Source organism: Natator depressus, chromosome 11 (genome assembly GCF_965152275.1).
Source record: "Natator depressus isolate rNatDep1 chromosome 11, rNatDep2.hap1, whole genome shotgun sequence".
Taxonomy (NCBI): Eukaryota; Metazoa; Chordata; order Testudines; family Cheloniidae; genus Natator; species Natator depressus.
Window position 1 is genome coordinate 34894020 of NC_134244.1, and position 7888 is coordinate 34901907.

The following is a 7888-nucleotide window of genomic DNA, read 5'->3' on the forward strand; positions in this document are numbered from 1 at the left end:
AACGAAACTCAAAACCACATGAAATTTGTGTGGTTTCAGGTTTTGTTACTAGCTCTAAAGTCAGGTGACGCTGCATGGAAGGTACACAGACCTTTTCAGCAAACCTGGGTCAATTACACTGAAACCATTCAAAACGTGAAAAACAAATAATAATACATAATCATGATGCCTTTCTATCTACGCTAGTCTAAAGATACCAGCATTATAGTAGCTAGACATCACATCTGCTCCACAGCGTACCCTGTAAAGCTATAAGCAAAACTACAGTGTGTCTTGAAACAATCTTTAGTTCATTGTAATTCCATACATGGATTGATAGATAAATGGAAGCATGTTCTTTAGCATGGCAGACAATGCCATCAATCTTTCAAAGAAGGTGTCACAGTTCAGGGTTAACTGTACCTCTGACCTATTTCTTGATCTCTAAGAGTGCAACTCTTTAGGTGACAGGTTTCCCATTTTCCCCTCTCTCTTGGTGGAGTCCCATGATTCTCCCACTCTTAGATCAGGACTACAGCACCCTGTTTACCAACTGTTTATTGTTCAGCAGGTCCAACTGAGCTTGGCCCCAGCAAGTTTTCCCTTCAAGAGCTAAAAGAAAAGGAGTACTTGTGGCACCTTAGAGACTAACCAATTTATCTGAGCATAAGCTTTCGTGAGCTACAGCTCACTTCATCGGATGCATACTGTGGAAAGTATAGAAGATCTTTTTATACACACAAAACATGAAAAAATGGGTGTTTACCATTACAAAAGGTTTTCTCTCCCCCCACCCCACTCTCCTGCTGGTAATAGCTTATCTAAAGTGATCACTCTCCTTACAATGTGTATGATAATCAAGTTGGGCCATTTCCAGCACAAATCCAGGTTTTCTCCCCCACACACACAAACCCACTCTCCTGTTGGTAATAGCTTATCTAAAGTGATCATTCTCCTTACAATGTGTATGATAATCAAGGTGGGCCATTTCCAGCATAAATCCGGGGTTTAACAAGAACGTCGGGGGGGGGGGGAGGGGAGGAAAAAACAAGGGGAAATAGGTTACCTTGCATAATGACTTAGCCACTCCCAATCTCTATTCAAGCCTAAGTTAACTGTGTCCAATTTGCAAATGAATTCCAATTCAACAGTCTCTTGCTGGAGTCTGGTTTTGAAGTTTTTTTGTTGTAATATCGCAACTTTCATGTCTGTAATCGCGTGACCAGAGAGATTGAAGTGTTCTCCGACTGGTTTATGAATGTTATAATTCTTGACATCTGATTTGTGTCCATTTATTCTTTTACGTAGAGACTGTCCAGTTTGACCAATGTACATGGCAGAGGGGCATTGCTGGCACATGATGGCATATATCACATTGGTAGATGTGCAGGTGAACGAGCCTCTGATAGTGTGGCTGATGTTATTAGGCCCTGTGATGGTGTCCCCTGAATAGATATGTGGGCACAGTTGGCAACGGGCTTTGTTGCAAGGATAGGTTCCTGGGTTAGTGGTTCTGTTGTGTGGTATGTGGTTGCTGGTGAGTATTTGCTTCAGGTTGGGGGGCTGTCTGTAGGCAAGGACTGGCCTTCAAGAGCTGTGACCAGAGGTGAATACAGTGACCCAAAACAGCCTTTTAAAAAACAAAGTATTGTTTAATTTCAATTGTAGCAACAAAGCATCACAAAAGAAAAGGGTCTGTAACACAATAAAAGGCCTACATGGATAGCTATCTTACCTATAGGCTTAGGTAGTTTATCCTGGACACCCCAACCTCACGGACCTGAGATTCAGTCTGTTCCTCAGTGGTCTTTGCCTCACTCTCGCCTGTACTTCAGGGACTATCAACCCAAATGTACTTTGTTCCTCCCCCCCTCCCCCCGCCCCAACCACACACACACACTTAGCTCTCCCTGTGAATACAAGCTAGGATCCCTCCTCTGTGTCAAGCCAGACTATTGAACTCATCATGGCTGGAAGCAAAACTTCTAAAGCAAATGATACTTGCACTGTTCTGTAAGTATCAGGAAATGGGGCAATCTGAAGCTATGATTCCCTTTCCTTCACACATGCCACTAACCCCAGTTCAAATTAAATGTTGGTAAGCCAATAGCAAACAACAACACAGTAACAATCAAACAAGCAGATGGCCATATAATATTCATGAAATACCACAGGCAGTTCCCGTGTCCTTCACAATAGGCCTCAGAGATTAAATTCACTCCTGTGCGGAGGACCAAAACAAAGCCACTGTACAACTTACATCCTAGCTGAAACTTCAAAATAGAGCTGAAGTGGGACGTGAGTGGTTCGCAGGTCTTGTGCTGACTTTCTGCAGGGGAGTGAATTTCATTCAGAATGGTTAGGACTATTTAATTGATTTGAAGGTAATTTACAAACCACATGTGAACTGGGCCCACAGAAGACAATAGTAAACTCTCAGCTACTTCAGTGGAGCCAGGATTCCACCCTTGAGATCCTGCAGCTTTTCTATGAAATTCAGTGGAAATTCCATTCATGGAGCAGCAACAAGATCAAGCCATTGTTCAATGACTACAAGAACCAAAGGTAGAGGCCCAAGATAAAGCACAGTTATCTGGGGACTGGTTTAAGAGTAGCAGCCATGTTACTCTGTATCTGCAAAAAGAAAGGGAGTACTTGTGGCACCTTAGAGACTAACAAATTTATCAGAGCATAAGCTTTCGTGAGCTACAGCTCACTTCATCAGATGCATGCAATGGAAAATACAGTGGGGAGATTTATATACACAGAGAACATGAAACAATGGGTATTACCATACACACTGTAACAAGAGTGATCAGGTAAGGTGAGCTATTACCAGCAGGAGAGCGGGGGGAAATGCTGGGGACTGAATACTAAGGCTTAGCGAAAACTTTTATTTCCGTTCTGATGTTATGTAAAAACAGATAATTTTGATCAGATGTAGCTCATTTGGGGCAGATTCTGCACTTTTTAAACAGGCAAAACTTCCAATTTTTTTTAAAGACTCTGATTGATTTCAGTGGGAGCCTGATGTTTCTTAAAGTTATGCTCTAGTTCAACTAGGAATTAATTCAGAGAAATCCTATGGCCTGTGTTAAGCAGGAGGACAGACTAGATGATCACATTGGTTGGTCCCTTTTGGCTTATAATCTATGAGCCCTAAGACATTAGCAAAACTTCCCTTGACTTCAATAGTATGTTTACTATTACTATTAGTATGTTTGTAAGAAATACAGACTTATGGCTAGATCCGCAAAGGGGATTTTGGCTCAGTGTTGCAACAACTAACTTAAGGCCCCCTGCTGCTCAGCGGAATTCATAGCCCTGAGTTAGGTTTCCTATATAATGCATGACAAGTGTTGGACACCTAAGAATGGGATTCACAAAAGCCAGCACATCAAGCTAAGTAGCATGAAATATCCAGGAGATAGCTTAGGTCCTGCTCCTCGAAGGGAGACAGGCATCTAACTCAGGGCCAGAGGGAGGTAGCCATATCTACTTGGGATTCACAGTCATGAATCCTCTCCTAGAATTAGGGTCCTAAAACAGGTCAGCCCTTTCTCAAGAAAATCCCAGGAAGAAGAGGTGCTGGTCCTACCTCCTATAATCTAGGTTCAAATCCCCATTCTGCTTTATTTGGAGCAGGATCTTGAACTAGGTCTCCCACTCCTGGGTGAATGCCCTAACCACTAGTCTATAGGGTGTTCTGGGATGGCTCTTTCTCAATCTCTGATGTTGAAGATGTTCCCCTTTGTATAATTACTTAAATATTCACTGGGCCTGAGACAGAGTGAGTGACTCTATAGTGACCACTATAGAGTAGTGGTTCCAGGTTCCAGACCCCGCTCCAGTGACTAATTAAGAACTTTATACCGACTCCTCAAGTCTCTGTCTACTCGTCAAACTGCTTCCTCCTCCATGCTGCCTGGGCATCAGCAAGGGAAGCATTGAGAGCAGAGGAGAGAGTCTTCATTCTCTCAGGTCTTGCTAGGATGACCAGATAGCAAGTATGAAAAATTGGGATGGGGTGGGGGGTAATTGGCACCTATGTAAGACAAAGCCTCAAATATCGGGACTGTCCCTATAAAATCAGTACATCTGGTCACCCTAGGTCTTGTGTCCAGCATCACAGCTGCCACTGCCATTCAGAAGGAGCAATTTCAGGAAAGTCCTATGACGGAGCATGCTCAGTGAAGATAGAATCTTCAATGAATTTAGCTGACAAATTCTAACAAGTCTTTTCTGAGCATGTGCAAACTGAGATTGTCATAGCTTGGTCAGATTTGGGCAATTTTCACAAGGATGGCAAAAGGCACATCCCTGTCACCTGGCTGATTCCCTTGCCAAATTTCAAGTCCTTGCTCCAAAGTATGAAGGCACTAGAGCTTTACCACAAAATGGTTGTAAAATTTTTTTTAACAAGGACAAAACAATATATTCTTTCCCAGTCTTGTTCTGAGAAATAGCTTAACAGTTTCTGATGACATTTTCCCAAAAATTCAGCTTGTCAAGGAGAATTTCAGCCCAAATTGTTAAAGTTTGGCAAAGTTATAAGCAAATGAAAAGGTTCTCTTATAATACAGTGTCAGGCCACCTTTACTAAGGAGACAGAAATAGTTAGGCCTATAATCAGAGATCAATGACGACAAAAATATAGATTTTATCAATTTATCCAATCTCCAAAATGAAACACCTGATTTTGGAAAAAATACATTGAAAATTAAACAATAGCATTATTACTAGATTGCAGCTAGTGTCTTATTTTTTTTCAACCACCTTATATATTCATCTGAGAAACACTTTGTATCTGATTTCCAAATACATATTATAAAATCTTTCATTTAACATACAAATGAATGTAATTAACTTTGGAATCAAAGAAAAGGAAAACTATTTAACAGGACACTGCATATATTTATATGCAGTTTCAAAATTGCTCAAAATTTTACATACTCACATAAAAAGGTTTCAGAGTAGCAGCCGTGTTAGTCTGTATTCGCAAAAAGAAAAGGACTACTTGTGGCACCTTAGAGACTAACAAATTTATTTGAGCATAAGTTTTCGTGAGCTACAGCTCACTTCATCGGATACATTCAGTGGAAAATACAGTGGGGAGATTTATATACATGAAACAATGGGTGTTACCATACACACTGTAAGGAGAGTGATCACTTAAGGTGAGCTATTACCAGCAGGAGAGCGCCGGGGGGGGGGGTGTTGGGGGGGGGGAGGGGACCTTTTGTAGTGATAATCAAGGTGGGTCATTTCCAGCAGTTGACAAGAACGTCTGAGGAACACTGGGGGTGGAGGGGGGGAATAAACATGGGGAAATAGTTTTACTTTGTGTAATGACCCATCCATTCCCACTCTCTGTTCAAGTCTGAGTTAATTGTATCCATTACAATCTACATACCACACAGACTATGCTGACAGCTTGTGCCACACGCTCTCAAAGAAACTGTGGAACCACCTGATCAACATCCTCTACAGCAAACAGGGAAAGATTAAGAATGAGCTCTCAAAACTGGATACTCTCAAAAAAAAAAAAAAACAACCTTCCACACAAACTTCCTCATGGATAGACTTTACAAAAACTAGACAAGCCATTTACAACACAAACTTTGCTTCTCTACAAAGGAAAAAGGACACTAAACTATTTAAACTGCTACATGCCACAAGGAGCCACAACAGTAGTTCCCTTAACCCACCCAACAATATTGTTAATCTTTCCAGCTATACTCTTAGGACGGCAGAAGAGTCTGTCCTATCATGGGGCCTGTCCTTTAGTCCCTCCAGGGCCACAAACATGATACAGTTCTGCTGTGACCTAAAATCCTACTTTCGACATCTCCAACTCAAAGAATATTTCCAACACACCTCTGAACAACATACTAACCCACCGAATCCTTCCTACCAGCACTACAAAAAGAAGGATTTTGCGAGGACTCCTCCTAAAGGTTGAAACAACAGACTGGACTTCTACATAGAGTGCTTCCGCCGACGTGCACAGGTTGAAATTGTGGAAAAGCAGCATCACTTTCCCCATAACCTCAGCCATGCAGAACACAACACCATCCACAGCCTCAGAAACAACTCTGACATCATAATCAAAAAGGCTGACAAAGGAGGTACTGTTGTCATCATGAATAGGTCAGAATATGAACAAGAGGCTGCTAGGCAGCTCTCCAACACCACTTTCTACAAGCCATTACCCTCTGATCCCACTGAGGGTTACCAAAAGAAACTACACCATCTGCTCAAGAAACTCACTGAAAAAGCACAAGATCAAATCCGCACAGATACACCCCTGGAACCTCGACCTGGGGTATTCTATCTGCTACCCAAGTTCCATAAACCTGGAAATCCTGGACACCCCATCATCTCAGGCATTGGCACCCTGACAGCAGGATTGTCTGGCTATGTAGACTCCCTCCTCAGACCCTACGCTACCAGCACTCCCAGCTATCTTCGAGACACTGCTGACCTCCTGAGGAAACTACAATTCATTGGTGATCTTCCTGAAAACACCATCCTGGCCACTATGGATGTAGAAGCCCTCTACACCAACATTCCACACAAAGATGGACTACAAGCTGTCAGGAACAGTATCCCTGATAATGTCACGGCAAACCTGGTGGCTGAACTTTGTGACTTTGTCCTTACCCATAACTATTTTACATTTGGGGACAATGTATACCTTCAAATCAGCGGCACTGCTATGGGTACCCGCATGGCCCCACAGTATGCCAACATTTTTATGGCTGACTTAGAACAACGCTTCCTCAGCTCTCGTCCCCTAATGCCCCTACTCTACTTGCGCTACATTGATGACATCTTCATCATCTGGACCCATGGAAAAGAAGCCCTTGAGGAATTCCACCATGATTTCAACAATTTCCATCCCACCATCAACCTCAGCCTGGACCAGTCCACACAAGAGATCCACTTCCTGGACACTACGGTGCTAATAAGCGATGGTCACATAAACACCACCCTATACCAGGAACCTACTGACCGCTATTCCTACCTACATGCCTCCAGCTTTCATCCAGACCACACCACACGATCCATTGTCTACAGCCAAGCTCTGTGATACAACCGCATTTGCTCCAACCCCTCAGACAGAGACAAACACCTACAAGATCTCTATCAAGCATTCTTACAACTACAATACCCACCTGCTGAAGTGAAGAAACAGACTGACAGAGCCAGAAGAGTACCCAGAAGTCACCTACTACAGGACAGGCCCAACAAAGAAAATAACAGAACGCCACTAGCCATCACCTTCAGCCCCCAATTAAAACCTCTCCAACGCATCATCAAGGATCTACAACCTATCCTGAAGGACAACCCATCACTCTCACAGATCTTGGGAGACAGGCCAGTCCTTGCTTACAGACAGCCCCCCAACCTGAAGCAAATACTCACCAGCAACCACACACCACACAACAGAACCACTAACCCAGGAACCTATCCTTGCAACAAAGCCCGTTGCCAACTGTGTCCACATATCTATTCAAGGGACACCATCATAGGACCTAATCACATCAGCCAAACTAGCAGAGACTCGTTCACCTGCACATCTACCAATGTGATATATGCCATCATGTGCCAGTAATACCCCTCTGCCATGTACATTGGTCAAACTGGACAGTCACTACGTAAAAGAATAAATGGACACAAATCAGACATCAAGAATTATAACATTCAAAAGCCAGTTGGAGAACACTTCAATCTCTCTGGTCACTCGATTACAGACCTAAAAGTGGCAATTCTTCAATAAAAAAACTTCAAAAAAAGACTCCAAGGAGAGACTGCTGAATTGGAATTAATTTGCAAACTGGATACAATTAATTTAGGCTTAAATAGAGACTGGGAAGTGGATGGGTCATTACACAAAGTAAAACTA